This window comes from Acomys russatus, chromosome 2, assembly GCF_903995435.1.
Source record: "Acomys russatus chromosome 2, mAcoRus1.1, whole genome shotgun sequence".
Lineage (NCBI taxonomy): Eukaryota > Metazoa > Chordata > Mammalia > Rodentia > Muridae > Acomys > Acomys russatus.
In genome coordinates, this window is record NC_067138.1 from 104,541,736 (window position 1) to 104,559,178 (window position 17,443).

Genomic DNA, 17,443 nt, shown 5'->3' on the forward strand with positions numbered 1-17,443 from the left:
TTTATTTGAGCTCACCTGCTTTGTGCTTCCAAGGTAAAGCCAGCTTTGCATAAGGACTTTCTATTGTTTTTTTTTTTTTTTTTTTTTTTTTTAATGCAGTGTTCTCCTTTTGGCATTAGTATAAGGTTTGCTGATGGAAAGGAGAATTCCATGTTAATCTGCCCAGTCCTCAGACACTGTTGGCAGAAACTCTTACTGCTTCAGTCTTAGCAGCTGCTTGCTGTGTGTTGTAGTTGTGTCATGTAGGAGGGTGATTTAGTCACTTGTTCCTAGGCACTCATCATGTCTTCTTCAGTTGTGGTTTATGTGTGTACGACTTTCCACAGTACTGCACAAGGTAACACTGAAGTCCTTGTCAAATATTGCAGTATCCTCATGTTAGCTCTACTTCTAATACATATAAATTCACTTTTCCAGTTTGAATTAGGTGAATGATGCTTTGCTAGTTCTTTAGTCTCTGCACTGAAACCGTTCTGTTATGTTGAATCACTGTACTATCTTTGAGTCTCTATCTAGTTCATTAATCTCTGCATAGCCTTACTATTATCTTTCTACATACTATTTCAGATTGACTTGTTTTCATGCTTCTAAAGCCCTCAGGCACATAACTCTGGGCAAATATCTTTCATAACCTGAGCCTCTCGCTGCCAAACTTCTTGACTTCTCTTTGTCACTTCTGTGTGATTGTCTTTCCTGAGCTGTCACTCCTCTTATGCTCTAAGAAAGTGTCCTTGGAGCTCCATCATTTCTGACTCACTGTTCATTGATTTAAGAGTCCACAGTAGCTACTTAAGGAACCATTAAAGGGCAGAAGATGTGACTCGGCAGTTAAGGGCAGTGGTTGCTCTTGCAGTTTCCAGGTTCAGTTTCCTTTGTCTGCCTGGGGACTTGACATCTTTCCAGAACTCAAGTTCCATAGGGCCTGTTACTCTCTTGATCTCTGTCAGCTGTCTTATTGCTCTAGCTAGAACTTCAAATAAAATATTGAATAGATGTGGGGAGAATGGACAGCCTTGTCTTGTTCCTGATTTTAGTGGAATTGTTTTTTGTTTCTCTCCATTTAATTTGATCTTGGCTATAGGCTTGCTGCAGATTCCCTTTATTATGTTTGGGTATGTGTTGGAGGTGGGTCTGGTGTATTTTGATGCTAAGTACTGCTTGCCAGCTTGTTTCTTGCCTAAGAGCCTAACCTGTTTGACTAATAAAAGGCCATCATCCCGGGGCAGGGTAAATGGGATGGGCGTGGCTAAGGTTCCCGGGCTTTGGGAGACACAGAAAATCTTGGGAGGAGAGGAGAGGTGGAAGAAAGCTGCGCCATGGATTGGATGAAGGAGAAAGATATGGCCAGCATGATGCAGATTTGGTCCAGAGGATGAAAATTAGCAAGTATTTGGGATTATGGGTGGGAGGTAGCTTGATAGAAATTATTAGAAGCAGATGGCATAGGAAGTAGTTTATGTATTTAACATCTGCCCAAGGTTAGCTAAGGCTGTTTTAACATATAACAGGTGTCTGCGCCTTGACTGGTTGCTAGCAGGTTAGAGAGTACCACCGTAATGATGACTACAGGCCTAATATATATAAACGTCAGTAGGCCGTACTGACTGAATTAACCACAACAGGTGTGTCCCTGGCATCCCTAATGCCACCGTAATGATGACTACAGGCCTAATATATATAAACGTTAGTAGGCCTAATATATATAAACATTATATATATATATATATAAACTACAGGCCTAATATATATAAACGTTAGTAGGCCGTACTGACTGAATTAACCACAACAGGTGTGTCCCTTGCATCCCTAATCTCTCCAAGACTTCTATCATGAATTGGTGTCGGATTTTTGTCAAAGGCTTGGTAGGTGGCAAATGAGATGATCCTGTGTGTTTTTCTCTTTTCTGTCAGTTTATTATATGGTGGGTTACATTTACTTATTTTTGTATGTTTAACTTTCCCTGCATCTCTGGGATGAAGCCTGCTTGAACATTGTGTGTGATCTTTTTGATCTGTTCTTTGGTTGAGTTTGCAAATAATTTTTGAGTATTTTTGGATCTATGTCCATGATGGAAATTGGTCAGCAGTGCTCTTTCTTTGCCAAGTGCTTTGGGTATCAAGGTAACTGTGGCTTCATACAGTGAAGTGAACTGGGTAATAATACTTCTGTTTCTATTTTGCAGAATAGGTTGAGCAGTATTGGTGTTAAGTCTTCTTTGAAAGTCTGATTGATTTCTTAATTAAAACCTTCCAGCCCTGGTTTTTGTTTTGTTTTGTTTTGTTTTTTTGGTTGGGAGTCCTGCAATGAAATTTTCTGTTTCACTAGCAGTTATAGGTCTACTTAAGTTGTTTATCTGATCTTGATTTAACTTTGGTTAGAGTTGCCTATCAATTAAATTATCCATTTCTTTTAGATTTTCCATTTGTTGGAGTACAGGTTTTTAAAGTCCATCCTTAACTATTCTCAGGATTTACTCATTGTCTGCTTGTATGTCCTTTCTGTTTCTGGTTTCTAAAATTTGCATATTCTTCTGTGTTTTAGTTAGTTTGGATAATGGTTAGTCTATTTTGGTTTTTTGCAATGAATCAGCTCTGTTTCATTGCTTCTTTGTTGTTTTTGTTTGTTTTCTGGTGCAACAGCATTTAGTTTATTCAGGGTTGGGGGATCAGCTTGACTCCTGAGTCTGGGAGTTTCTTGCTGGGGCAGTGGGCGCTTGTGTCTGCCATGCCACAGGCTCACATTTCATCATGGCGGAAATCCACGTGGATTCGGGTGGGCCGGGGTGCAGGGGGTGTGGATCCAGCCTCACGATGCCCTGAACTCGTAACCCAGATCTCCATCTTTATCATAGAACATGGAGCTGGGCACGGGAATCGAAAGGGCTCCAGACTGCACCAAAGACTGCTCATTGTCGTGCCTCAGGTGCTGCCGCTGCTCCCTGATTCTTTGTATTCTTCTCTTTGGTACCTGTTTACTTGATTTTGAGTGTGTTATGAGTTCCTTTAGTGTTTGTTACTTTGGGAACTCTCTGCGGAGAAACAGTGTTAGTTGTCTCTTGATCCTAAAGGTTTGCCTCTCATTTCTTGGCAAGTCTGTGTTTTCCAGTTGTAATCATCAATGTTTGGGCTTTTGTTACTTAAGTGATTGAAATGGTTAACATATTGATTTTGGGTTTTTCAAACTTTCTCATATATTAACTTCCCTGTGTCCTAATTCACTTCAGCTTTCAACATTTCAGACCCCACAGCCATGTGAGGGAGCCTCAATTGACGTCATGCTCTCATCAAAATGGTTGCTATGTCTGTGAGAGATTGTGTGACTGACAATTTATTTGAGAAGGCTCTTCCAGTGAGGCAATATCCCTAAGCAAATGGGCCTGGGGCAGCCGAACTTGACACGGTAACCTTGCAAGAGAGCAAGCCAGGAAACAATGTTTGTCCATGGTGTTTGCCTTGACTTTCTAGCTTGACTTTCTATCCTGAGCTCCCAAAATGATGGACTGTGATCTGACAGAACCATCCCAAACACCCACTAACTACCTGAGATGCTTTTGACTAGAGGACAGAGCAAGTTAAAACAAAAAATGGTACGCAAAAAGTTATTTTGCTGTTGGACAGAACCTGGGAAGTTCTCATTTGGAGGAATGTGGAAAATATCAGAAATTGAGCTTAATCGGCTGTTCCTTTAGGACCTGGAAGGTCAGAGTGTTTTGAGTAGTGCAGAAAGAGGAAGTTAAGGTCATAGGGATTCAGCAGAAAATAGACCCTGGGAAAAATTTAGCTAGAGGACATTTGTGTGGTATTTCCCAAAATGTTTATTATTCTGTTCATGCCCTGAGACAGAATTGAAAATCAGTGGGCTGATCCTTAGATGGAATAGTGAACCTTTTGAATGGTTAAAACCTGTGACTCACTCAGGACTACATTTAAAAAAAGTGAAACGTGGGCCAGAAGTAAACACAAAGTCTGCGGTTTGTAGAGAAAAACAGCACAAGGCAGTTTCAGATGGCAGTCAGGTGCTGAAACAGAGGCAGGACTTTTCAAGGAGAAAAGAAAGGGGGACCAGCCTGGTCTACAAAGCGGGTCCAGGACAGCCAAGGCTACACAGAGAAACCCTGTCTCAAAAAACCAAAAAAAAAAAAAGAAAAGAAAAGAAAGAGGGCCCTTGATCTGGTTGGAAACCTAACGAGGTGCCTTAAGGGCAATACTTCCTCCTGCTAAGCCTTAAATAAGTGGAAAGAGTATGCAAACTGATTCCTAGTTGCAGGAAAAAACTTTGAGAAAATCTGCTGCTGCTGTGGTCCAAGTGTGGCTGGGTCCATCCCAACATAGAAGCCGATCTTGACAGGATAGCCTTATTGTGCTGCTTCTGAAAACAAGAAAGATGCAAAGAATCTTCCTCTGTGGATTCAGCTCAGCAATGTCCCAGCTATTTATGTTTGGCAGCCTCATAGTCCCAGTGAGGAGACTGTGAGAGTTCACTGCATTGAAGCTGTGAGGATGAAGCCTGAGTTGCATTTTGAGGCCACAAACAAGATGTTGAGACATCCAAGCCATTGAGAAATCTACACAGAGAGATGCAGCTAGGGAGTGGAAGTAGCCAAACTGAGGGATGTGTGAAAAGGTACAGGAATGGGTCCATCTAAGCCCTTTGATGTGAAGATCCATGTGTGTGAGACAGAGCTGCAGGATTTGGTGTTTGCCCTGCTGAGTTTTTTGCCTTGGTCTAATCTCCCCTCACTGTGTACACATTCCTATTTCCTGGAATGAGAAGGACTATTCTGTGCCATTGTGTGTTGGAAAGATAGAATTTGTGTAATGATTTTATAAGATGTGTGAATCAAGAGGTAGTTGTGAGCTGGGCGTGGTGGTGCACGCCTTTAATCCCAGTACTCGGGAGGCAGAGACAGGAGGATTGCTGTGAATTCAAGGACAGCCTGGTCTACAAAGTGAGCCCAGGACAGCCAAGGCTACATAGAGAAACCCTGTCTTAAAAAAAAAAAAAAAAGAGGTTGTTGTAATCGTCAGAAGCGACTTTGGGCATTTGTACAGTGAACAGGCTGTTGCTTTTGGCACTTGCACAGTGTACAGGCTGTTGCTTTGGGCACTTGCACAGAGAACATGCTGTTGCAGATTATTAGGATCATTACCGTTATACTAAATGCATTTGCATCACAGGGTGACCATAAACCTATAGTAACCAGGGTGAGAATGCAGTTGTTTGAGTCAAAAAGCTCCTAGATTAGAGGCTGTCTTTGAACACTTGTCTGGCCTTTGTGGCTTTCTTTGGGGAGCTTATGGATGCTTTTGTAGGAGGAGCCTTTCTAGATTCTGTTTGTGTGTTGGGCATAGTTGACTCCTGTTCATTCAAATGCTGACTTCTCTACCCCACTATCTAGTTTGCATTGTGATGTTTATTTCAAGTATCTCTGGTGTCAAGTTTGTGTCAAGTTGTGTCACCATTTGTTCTCTTTATTGCCAATAAAAGTCAACTAGCCAGTGCTGAGCAATAACAGACACTAGGGTGGGACATCCTGGTCCAGTAAGGGGAGGAGAAAGATCAGGAAGGAAAGGAAGGATGCCTATGGAGAGGCCCAGGCAACACCAGGAGAAAAGAACCAGACCTAGGAGACAGTAAAAAGCAAGTATAATGTGCGAAATCTGAATGGGAGGAAGATATACTAGCTTGGAGGTTTAGTATTGTTTAGTATTATGCTCTCTGCTAATTAAACAGATCCTATTCTCTCTGTGTGGTGTTTTGGCTAAGGAATAAGCACTGATTATCTTAAAATTATAAATATTAATAACTATTCAACAAGATTCCTTATTTGGGATGAAATTTGGTTGTCTATAGACTCAATCCATTTCCTGTTCTTTGTGTCTACTGTGTTGTGGTTGAAACTGATCAGTCAGCTTCCTTCTCATGCTGTCATGCCTGCACCAGCATAGACTCTATGGCTACATCACATAAGATACAGTAGAAGCAATTGCTACCTAGTGCTAAGCTAATTTGCTGGTGTTTTTATATTTTTAAATTTGTTGTTTTTGTTCCTGTTTTTGAAAACAAAGTTTCTCTCTATAGTCCTAGCTTTCCTGAAAGTATGTAGGCCAGACAGGCCTCAAACTTAGAGATCCACCTGACTCTGGCTCCAGAGTGCTGGGATTAGATGTGGGCCAACATGTCTGGCTGTTTCTTATTTTTTTTAATATTTATTATTTATTATTATGTATACAGTGCTCTTCCTTCATGTACACCTGCAGGCTAGAAGAGGGCATCAGATCACATTATAGATGGTTGTGAGCCACCATGTGGTTGCCAGGAATTGAACTCAGGACCTCTGGAAGAGCAGTCAGTGCTCTTAACCTCTGAGCCATCTCTCTAGCTCCCTGTTTTTTTTATTTTTTAAAATAAAGTTGGCGGAAGTTCTTGGAATGTAGGTTTTTGTACAAGGAAGCATATGCTGTTGTGCTAATCTTCCTCTACGTCTTGAATTTTGAAATTTGGCTGAGTATATTCTGTTTTTTAGGATAGCATGTATTGATGATATTAATACGACCTGAGCCTTCTGAGTCATTGCATTGCAGGTGTGTGACTTTCTTCCTACAAACACATGTAGAATGAATATGAGTGTTTTTCCTGTGTGCATGAACACGTATATCACGTGTGCCTCCTCTTCCCTGCTGTCAGAACTCCTGAACTTGGAATAATGAATAGTTGTGAGCCCCACGTAAATAATTACAATTGACCTCAATTAATTTTTCCTTCACTTTTCTTTTTCTTTTTCTTAATTTTTTTTATTATTATTATTTTTGGTTTTTCAAGACATTATTTCTTTGTGTTGCCTTGGCTGTCATGGACTCACTTTGTAGACTGGTCTGGCCTCGAACTCATAGTGATCTGCCTGCCTCTGGCTCCCAAGTGCTGGGATTAAAGGCGTGCGCCACCAACGCCCAGCTCACCTCAATTATTTTCAATACCAGCAAGAGCTTTTAACTGGTGAGCCATCTCTCCTGCCCTATTTTGTTTATTTATATTGCTATTTATATTTACTACATTTATATTGCTATTATTTCCTTCTGTTCATTTATAAATGTTTAAACATGCATTCCCTTTTAGTAAAACCTTACTATTGTTACACTGTAAACCGGGGTACCTCAGGGTTATGGAAGATAAATATCAAACAGGAGTGAATATATAATTCTTTGTATGAACTTCAGTAAAGACCTCTGAGTTCTTTCTGTCTTTTTTTGTTTGTTTGTTTGTTTGATTGATTTTTTTTGAAGGGAGTCAGGATCTTAATTTGTATGTCATGGCATAGAACAGGCTGGCACCTGCCTCTGCCTCCTGAGTGCAGGGATTAAAGGCATGAGCAATTATACCCAGCTTTCCCATCATTTCTGTAGTTAGTAATTGTTCCTACAATTTCTCTGATGTGTGATCTGTGTGCTTCGTTCTCTATGTCTGTTAATTGGCATTTCTCTTGCAATACTATTTCCTGTTCAAAGGACACAGAAATGACAAATGGCAAGAGCTATGCAGGATTGGCAAAAGCAAGCCTGTGAGCCTCTGGACGCAGCCCACTCATTTTCACAGCTGTATCTCTGGTTTAGGAAAAGCCTAAGTGATTTAGCCTCAAAACTGCTTCCTGTTGCTACCCTGTCTTTCCATGCTTCTCTCTTGTGTCAGGCATAATGCATTATGCAGATTTCCTGCATAATCTTATGAAGGTGATTATATAGTTCCTGACAGTGATTTCTGAATAGATTCAAGTAACTTCTAGCCCTCCTAAAAATTGGCAAAAAACTGCTAGGAGTTCTGCGAACCACATGAGTTACACCAGAAAGAAAAACAAGATTGAAACAAATTAATGATCAAGGGAATGCATTCATTCTAGGTTTAGTCCAGGCTGAGTTCTAGGTGTTTACCACAATAAGAAAGACCATATGAATATAAACACAAAGAACAAATGGTTTTCTATACAAGACAGGACAGGCACCTGTTTCTTGATAACAACTGTGACACCAAAAACTCTTGTTTGGAACTCATAATGTACATATGAAATAAGAAAAAGATAAAGCTTCTGCTTGGAACTCAGTGAGCTTATAGATAACACTACTATTTAAACTTTAATGAACAAAAAATGTCCAAGTAGATATAGTTCTAATGAAGTAACTTAAAGTCAATAGTCCTACTGTCATTCTCCTGTGTGATGATTGTATAGGGGAGATAAAAACCTAGGACAAGAATAAAAGAGAGACGGGCTTGCTAGAGCCTGTGCTACCCATTAACTATGTGTGTATATATGTTCACATGTGAATAGATATGTGTATGCATGTTAAATGTCTACATGTTGCTGTTGTTCTCTGTGTGTGTGTGTGTGTGTGTAAAATTGGGAACTCCCTTGTGTGTATGAACATGTACCTGTCTGCTCGTCTCATTGCTTACGTGAGCTGATATAGTGGAAGAGCCACAGCCAGGGCGGGGTTCCCTGAGGATGGCCTGGATTTGCTGCATTCTTCGCAAAAGAGACTGCTAAAATCAACGCCACCACCACAGGAAAGCTTGTGGGAATCTGCTTTTCAAAGCCCATGTTTATTTTACTTGTATGAGTGTATGTGTAAAGTCTTTTTTTCCTCTTCTCCCCCGCCCCCCCCCCCCCTTGTCTAGCTGGCCACAAGAAAACCAGCCCAGAACTGTTCCTTGGCCGTTTTCAGGTCTCTAGCTTCCAGCAGCCACTGTTGGACGCCCAAGGCAGCCACTGAGCCTAAAAGCAGACTAAGGTTTTTCTTTTACAGCCTCCTGTTGTTTGCACAGGAAACCGTCACAGCCTCCTGCTGTTAAACAGTAGACTCCTTAGCTAAGGAGCGGCTTTGGCACCAGGAAACTGTCACAGCCACAGCTGTTAAACAGTGGACTCCTTAGCTAAGGAGCGCCTTCGGCAGCAGAAGGGCCAGAAAAACCAAATAGCTCAATTGATAAAGCCTCAGATGGTTCTTTGGAATTCACCAACACTGTGTCCTGTGCAAATACTAACGTGTGTGTCAAGGCTGGCCCTTGATGGAGATGAACCTCATTATTCAGTTTCCTTCTAAAATGACTTGGTGGTTACAGTAGAACTTTAGTGTCTGGAAATGAGTGGAGGAAGCACCAGAGTTACATGACTATGTTGTCAACGGCGCAGACATGTACAGTGATGTCAGTGTCCTGCTTTCTGCGTACACATGTACAGCATACTTTAGGATGCAGTGACCTGTGATGATGAGCATGTGAACTTCACTCGGGAAGAGTGGGCTTTGCTGGATCCTTCCCAGAAGAGTCTCTACAAGGATGTGATGCTGGAGACCTACGCGAACCAAGCTGCTGTAGGTAAGAACTGAATCATGTTTTGCTTTTTAAAGTCAGGGGACAAATGTTTCTCTGTTACTGATGTTCTTCTGCAAATTCAGTTGAGAATGAGGAATAATGAGGTGAAAAAAATCAGGCATGGTTCTTAGAGACTCTGGATATAATACCTTCAATTTTCCTAATTTCCAATAATATATAATATATTTCTGGTACTATATTTTAAGCTACAATTTGGGAGACCATAATATTGAAGAACGTTGTCAAGTTCTAGAAGACATGGAGGGTAATTTTCATGTGCAAGCTGATACATGTCTTGCAGAAGAAATTTTAATGTGCCCTGCAAGTTTTAAAGAAAAGCAACAGTGTTAAAAAACGAAAAAACTGACCCCCCCCCCTCTTTGCCCTGTCTCTGTGGGTCAGGGGGACCCAGGGGAGGGTGGCAGGTTGCAGCCACCCCCCCCCCCCCCCGTGAACCAGCAGTGGGATGGGTTTGAACCCCGGAAATGGTGGGGAGCCCTGGATCTTTCCCTGGACGGCTAGACAGTTGGAGCTGGGAAGGGGCCAGTTAAGGGTCGGGAGGGCTTTGGGAAAAGGTGTGGGTGGGAAGCTGAGACTCGCGGGACTGAGTGGGGCCTGGGCAGAAGCTGATCACCCTGTGCCCAAGGAGCCCCCCCCCCGTTGGCCTGGAGTGGCTGAGTGACTGAGCCCCCAGAAGGGCCTTGCAGCAGCCGGTGGGAGGGCCTGGCCCCCACGCTCCCGACCTCCACTCGCTGTTGTCCCGCCCTCCGCTGGAGGGAGGGGCCGAGCGCCCTCAGGAGGCGTGGACTGAGGCGTTCCTAGCGTTTTCCCGCCCTGCGCCTAACCCTGAGAGCCTTCGGAGGTGTTAACACCCCCAATGTCGTCGCGCAGCCAGGGCCCTGGGGCTGAAGCGCACCACCGCGGAACCTGCTGCCGTCGCTGCCAGGCCTGTGTGCGATCTGAGGGCTGGCACTGCCATTTCTGAGGAGATTTGAGGAAGCTGGGGGCGTCGGCGGAGCAGGCGCATGAAGCATTCCTGCCTGCTTCGGCAGTGCGCTGCGCCCGTGCTCCCACACACAGCTGCATGCGTGTGCGAACTGAATGCAGGGACTGCCATTTCTGAGGAGACATGAGGAAGCTGGGGGCGTCGGCGGAGCAGGCGCATGAAGCGGTCATGCCTGCTTCTGCAGTGCGCTGCGTCCGTGCTCCCACACACAGCTGTATGTGTGTGCAAACTGAGTTGCGGGGACTGCTATTTTTGAGGAGACATGAAGAAACTGGGGGCGTCGGCAGGGCGGGCGCATGAAGCCGTCTTGCCTGCTTCGGCAGTGCACTGCGCCCGTGCTCCCACACACAGCTGTGTGCCTTATGTGTGGGGAAGCTGGGAAGGAGGAAGGTGGACGGAGAGGAAGAGAAGTTTGTTTTGAGCCTCATGGAGTGTACAGTCTGCAATGAGATCGTCACCCTGGCTGCCTGAAGATGGGAAAGGCTCAGGGTGCTATCAATTCAGAGATCCCCAACTGCTGAGAGTGCCCCCAAGGTACCCAGGAAGGATGGACAAGGATGCAGGTGAGGGTCCAGGGCGCCATAGAGTTGACAGTGGTGAGGGGGTGGATGGAAGCTGACAGAGGAGCCACCACCTCCACCTCTGTCCAGAAGAAAGGGACCCTTACCTGCTGGCCCTCCTCCTGACCATGTGTCTGAGCCCCCAAACGGAAGGAGTTGGAGGCAGGGAATGAGACCCCCATCCCAAGGAAAAAGGTGAAAGGAGGCCAAGAGAGGCACTTGAAGAAGGTGGGAGGAGATGCCTGCCTCCTCTGAGGAGCAGACCCAGGCAGCCCTGGCCTTCTGTGCCCCCCCCCCCCAGGGTTCTGAATCCCAGCCAGGCATTCTCATCCTGTCACCCTGGGCTCCCTCCCGAGAACTGGGAGAAACTCAAGCCACCTATGGCTTCTGCTGAGGGCCCGGCAGTGCCGTCCCCATCACCACAGAGGGAGGAACTTCAGCCTTTCAAGAGTATATGCCAGCTGCTGGAGCAGGTGCCTGATACCTCTTCTTCCTCCTAGGACTCAGACACAGACTCAGACTCCTAGGGCACATCGCTTAGTGAGGACAAAGCTCCTGGGGAGGCCTGGAATGGCCTTCAGCCATCCTGGGGCAGCTCTGGCGAGAAGGAAAACCATGGAGTGGTGGTGGGCTAAATGCCCTGGCAGTGGGGGACACTGTTCTATTGGCCTCTGGGCCCTGCCCCACCACCATGGCCTCCACAGTTACGCACCGCCCCCCAAGCTCTGAGCCTGACAATCTGCCTTTCTTTGCCTGCTGCCTCGGGCTGCATGGCTCCATGTCTTCCAGCGCCTTGGACTCCAAGAGTTATGTGTCTGCATGCGAGTCTGCAGGACTTTGAGCTGCTGGTGCTACAACAAGCGTCTGTGGCCTCGGATGGACCTAAGCTGGAGGAAGTCAATGACCCCACCCATGCTTAATGGGGTGGTTTGCTGCCAGCCATGTGCTCTGGACCTCAGCTGGACAGGTGTTTCCACAAATAGCAGCTCATGTGGCTTCTGAACTGACTTCAAGGCATGCTGGAGTTGGTGCTTTCTGGGTGGTCCTGGCTCTCCATCTCTGCCCTGGGCTCCACCCCACTGCCTGCACCGTGCCTCTTGGGCCTCCACTGGATTAAGGATGTTAAAGACTCCCAGTTCCTGGGCCTCTTGCCCTCATTTCACCCTCCTAATGTAAGGCCAGGTTATTTTCTTCATGACTTGACACTCCTCAGTTTAATATCTTGGGATTTTTGCCCTAGAGATATGAGCCAGCCTTCCCCTTTCCCACCTACGCTGATGTCTTTGGGGATCTTTGCTTCCCATCTCTGCCTTCCACCTGCTTCTTCATTGTCCATCCCCTTGGGGGCGTGGGTCAAGAGGTACAGGGGAGGTGCTGAGCCAAACGGATGGTGGGGTGGTAAAGGTGCAAATCTTGAGTAGGGAAGAGTGAGGGGGCAGGATCCTGGGAGCCACAGGGCTGTGGGAGGTGACGGATGGGTGCGGGGAGGGCATGGGTGCGGGGAGGGCAGAGAGCAGACCAACAAGGGTTCAGGGAACAAAGACCAGTTGTGTGGGATGGGGACCCAAAAAGGGGAAACCAGAGGAGCAGTTGGGGATCCGGGAGTCAGATAGGGGGCTCTACAAAGCAGGAAGTGCCAGGACTGGTGTCTGGGAGAGGAGCAGATGTGGGGCTCGTTCCCTATCTGTGGTGTTACCCCTCTCCTTTCCCTCTGTCCAGATTTCAGTTCTTTCCTTGACCCTGAGTCCTTGAATGTCACTGAAAATGGCAGCTATTACAAGGAGTTGGGGGCCACGGGTCAACTTGCTGTTCAGCTCGTGGCCCAGGGGAGTGGTGAGGGGTAGGCCAGACCCCTGCCTGGCTCTCTACACAATACTTGAACATTCATCTGTACTGAACCAGAGGAATCTCTGATCTGGGGGACTGTGATGTGAGGGGACCAGCTTGACCTAAACTGGGCTAGTGGGCACCCCCGTTTGGGACTGTGCTCACCCCCAAGCTCTCTTGCATTACTGTCTTGAACAGCTCCACCACTCTGACCTGATGGGGGGTGTCAGCTTAAAGATGGGCAAGATGGGACTCCTCCAGCTTGTCTCATCCCATTCTTTCATTGTCATGGAAACTTGTATCCCAGTTGCTGTGGGAACTTAGTTAACAGACCCTTGGCACCTCCCCTCTCCCCACCCCTTTCCTTCTTCCAGTGTGAGTGTGGGGTCTCAAGAACCTGAGGGAGGAGTTGGGTCCAGGTCCCACTCAATTTATTTAGGCCAGGGGGAACTGGATTGTACCACATGGGTGTAGGGGAGGAGAATCTATCCATATACCTCAGGTTACAGGAAGGTGCATGGGTTGGGGGTGGGTGCTGGGCAGACCAAAGGCAGATGGGAGGGGTGGGCCTGTGGTTGGAGAAAGGCTTGGCCTTGGGGGCGCTTGAGGGAGGGAAGAAAGCACCGCGGCAAGGGGCAAGTGTGGGACCCAGCTGGTCTGGACCCCTAAACCCCCAAGTCTGTACAATACGGTTTGCTATAAAACTCAGAGTCTTCAAAAACAAACAAACAAAAACAAACAAAAAACAAAAAAACCCAAAAACAAATGAACAAAAACACATGAAAAAAACCAAAACCCCACTGCTTTAAGTTCAGTGATGATTATTACATTCTCACAAAACCACATACCTCAATGTCAGGGATCTTTTGTGTTTTTGTGTTTTTTTTTTTTCTTCTCTCTCCTCAATTTATTTATTTATTATGTATACAGTGCTCTGCCTGCATGTATGTCTGCAAACCAGAAGAGGGCACCAGATCACATTATAGATGGCTGTGAGCCACCATGTGGTGCTGGGAATTGAACTCAGGACCTCTGGAAGAGCCATCTCCCCAGCCCTAATTTGTGTCCCTAAGACATTTATCTAAGAACTGAAACAAGGAAACAGTGACTTAACAGATGTCACAATTTGAATCGTAGCCCAATTAGAGCTGTGCTGTAGAACTGCCAGTTGGTTTAGTTTCATACCACTTAGATATTGCAAAAGGAAAACACATTGAATATGTGATCAGTATGTGTGCAAAACCTTCTATAAGCAAAAAGTCCATAGCATTGCTAGTGTTAGACATGGACTTGTAGTAATGTTGCTAAGATCAGTGAGAGGGCAGTTTGTGATAATCATGAATGTTGTTGTGGAGAAACCCTACTCTCGTACCATGTCTGTGAGGAACAAGAATCAAGCTGAATACAATGTGGAAAACCTGTCATTTTTTATTCTTAGTGGGTGTATCCTATGTCCACAAGGATACAGCCATGTGAGCATAGGGATATTGAAAGAAGCAAACATTCCTCTCTCTAGAACAATGAGGAGATATGTAGGAGTTCCCACTTTGATTAGACTTTATGAATGTGATACAAGTTTACAATTAATTGGTTTTCCACCATCATTGTGAACCTCCACAAACTTACACTGCAGAAAATCTCTATGAGCACTAATAATGTGAAAATTCTGTTTGTCCTGGTTCACTTTTCAAATGTGTTATGACTCACACTATAGAAAAATTTGTAAATGCAGTCAGTGTGTTAAAGCTCTGAGTTCTTCCAGTTCTCATCAAATATATGAAAAACATCATATAGAAAAACGATGCTATAAATGTGAGGCGTGTAATAAATGCTCTCACTACCATAGGTCTCTTCAGAGACTCAACACATAGAGAAGGGGAACACCATGAACGTAAACAAAGTGACAAAACCTTAAGATCTGGTTCCTCTTTACCATTAGACCCAACTGTAAATTAATTCACAGAGGAAAATTAATTCAGTGTAATGAATGTGGGAAAGCTTTCACATGCCCTAACTATCTTTGCAGGCATGAAATAAGTCACATGGAGGAGAGAACACTCTGAATATTCTCAATGTGGTAAAGCCTTTTGCACATCAGAGCCATCCTCAAGGTACGAAATCATTCACTGTGGAGAATACTCTAAAGGTAATTAATATGGTGAACCTTTGCACATCACAGTAGTTTCCAATATCCATAAAGAACACATACGGGGGAGAAACCCTATGAATTTAATGAGTAAGTATAGTAAAGCCTTCACATGTCCCAGTCATCTTCGAAGGCATGAAAAAGTTCATACTGGAGAGAAAGCCTGTGAGTGCATTTAATAAGGTGAACCCTCTGTACATTTCTGCTGAAGGCCAGCTTGAACACTTTAGGGTAAATTGAGAGGCAGGACATGAGTTGGTGACTGATCACTCACCAGACTTTTCTCTGATGGAATGGCTTGATTTACTGGAGCCAGTTCTCCCTTTGGCCAGCAGCTGGGGTCCAGTATTGCTTGTCCCTAGCAAGAAGAAAATAAAAAAGGAGGGAATATTCACACACACACACACACACACACGGTAGATGAAGCAAGGCACGTTCCAACAACTTTTTTCTTATAGCTTACATATCCCAACAAACAACTTCCAAGCATTATAAAATGATTACATTCTATTTTTCTTTTAGTGAATGGCCATGTAAAAACAGTATGTACCCCAACCTTTTTCACATTGCAGGTGAAGAAAACAAGTTATTCCCAGGAACCTACATCCATTCACAGCTAAGCAGCGTGTTATAGATCAACACAGTGATCTTTTTTGGTTTTTCGAGACAGGGTCTCTCTGTGTAGCCTTGGCTGTCCTGGACTCACTTTGTATTCCATGCTGTCCTCGAACTCACAGCGATCAGCCTGCCTCTGCCTCCCGAGTGCTGGAATTAAAGGCGTGCGCCACCACGCCCGGCTTGCAAGATAATTTTTTAGCCAGTTGCTGCTTTTCACTGACAGACTGCAATTTGTGATTACAAAGAAAGGATCAATTATCTTAAAAAGTAATCTTTGTATTAACTTATTTATTTTTATTTCAATGTGCATTGCTGTTTTGCCTGCATACGTGTCTTTGTGAGGGTGTTGGATCTTGGAGTTACAGACAGTTGTGAGCTGTCACGTGGGTGCTGGGAAACTGAACCAGGGTCCTCTGGAAGAGCAATTAGTGCTCTTAGCCCCTGAGCTATGCGGTAGAACTGCCAATCATTATAGTTTCACACCAATAATGAAACTATATACGAAACCAGTCATACACATACTGAAATGTGTAACAGAACACATCGAAGAAAACCCTTAAAATGTAACCCATGTCACAAACCCTTTTCACAACACAGTTACCTGCAAATACATAAAAGAACACATTCTGCAGAGAAAACGTATGCAATGTGGTAAAGACTTTGTATGTGGCAGCAGTTTTAGTCATCATAAGAAAAAAAATCATACTTCAGAGAGACCCCTAACTGTAGTCAGGGTGGTAAAGTTTTGCACTTTGTTTTCTTACAGAAGAGTAAAAAACCTCTAGTGTGTAATCAACCAGTGAAAGCCCCTGCATGTCACAGTAGTCTTTGAGGACCCAAAAGAACTCATACACGAGGGAATCTAGGGCTATAAAGCATTTGGTAAAATCCTTAGCCAACACATTCAGTTACACAAGATTGTTCACTGAGGAGAAACGTGACAAGTGTCAAAATCTATTAAAATATTACGGTGCCCCTCTTTATTTTGACTTGCAAAGTTTTCAAAAAAATATGAATTCAATATAGTTAGGTATCCCTTTAGATTTCACAATTCTCTTCAATGATAGGTATAAACTTTATGGATGTGTTTAATTACATTTTCTTTTGCTGTGATAAATCAATGTCTTAGGCAAGCTGTACAAGTTTAATTTGGTTTAAGATGACAAAAGGGATCACCATGAAAGTGGCAATGCAGCAAGTGTCACACTTGGCAGCCACAGCAGGAAGCTCAGCTCACATTCTCAACCTGCAGCACAGAGTAAATCTGGACATGGTGTGTGGATCTGCATGTACACCTACTCGCCAGAAGAGGGCGCCAGATCTCACTGTAGATGGCTGTGAGCCTCCATGTGGTTGCTGGGAACTGAACTCAGGACCTCTGGAAGAGCAGCCAGTAAGTGCTCTTAACCTCTGAGCCATCTCTCAAGCCCCGGATGCAAACTTTATTATTATTATTTTTTAACGAATTAATCCACTTTATTTTTCTTGTAAAATCTGTATGTGGTAGCCACAGCTGGAGCCTGGGTCCTCTGAACAGACACTTGGTGGTTTTCACAAGAGACTTGGTGACACAGTTTCTTTCCAGAGATCGGTGTCAGGTAGCTGTAGGTCTTGGAAATGGCTCAGAGTGGCCTTGGCAAAGTTGCCCAGCGTGGCAGTACAGCCCTGGCCTGATTGTGTGGCAGTCTCAATACCGGCCATCATCCAGCTTCTTGGGCAACAGGAGCTGAGACAATGCTAGTGCCTCGTGGGCAGGGATGAGACGCACCAAAACAGCCACAGCGGCCTGTCCACCCACCCCCAGGGACACGTTTCCTCCTCAGGGCAGCATTTCCTGATCTTCCAATGATATCCCCAACTGAGAAGACTCGTTTGTCTGGCTCAAGCCCACATGCTTTCTTTCTGTTACACGAACCATTTCAT

General features: G+C 44.7%; 1 protein-coding gene and 1 pseudogene across 1 annotated transcript in view; both read left to right on the forward strand.

The window, feature by feature from the left end:
* The window catches only part of Atg4c (autophagy related 4C cysteine peptidase), a 296,253-nt gene that overhangs the window by 216,509 nt on the left and 62,301 nt on the right, over window positions 1-17,443 (forward strand). The gene's annotated exons all lie outside the window — the stretch shown is intronic.
* LOC127199027 (F-box/LRR-repeat protein 19-like) overlaps window positions 10,223-17,443 on the forward strand; it is a 29,275-nt pseudogene continuing 22,054 nt past the window's right edge.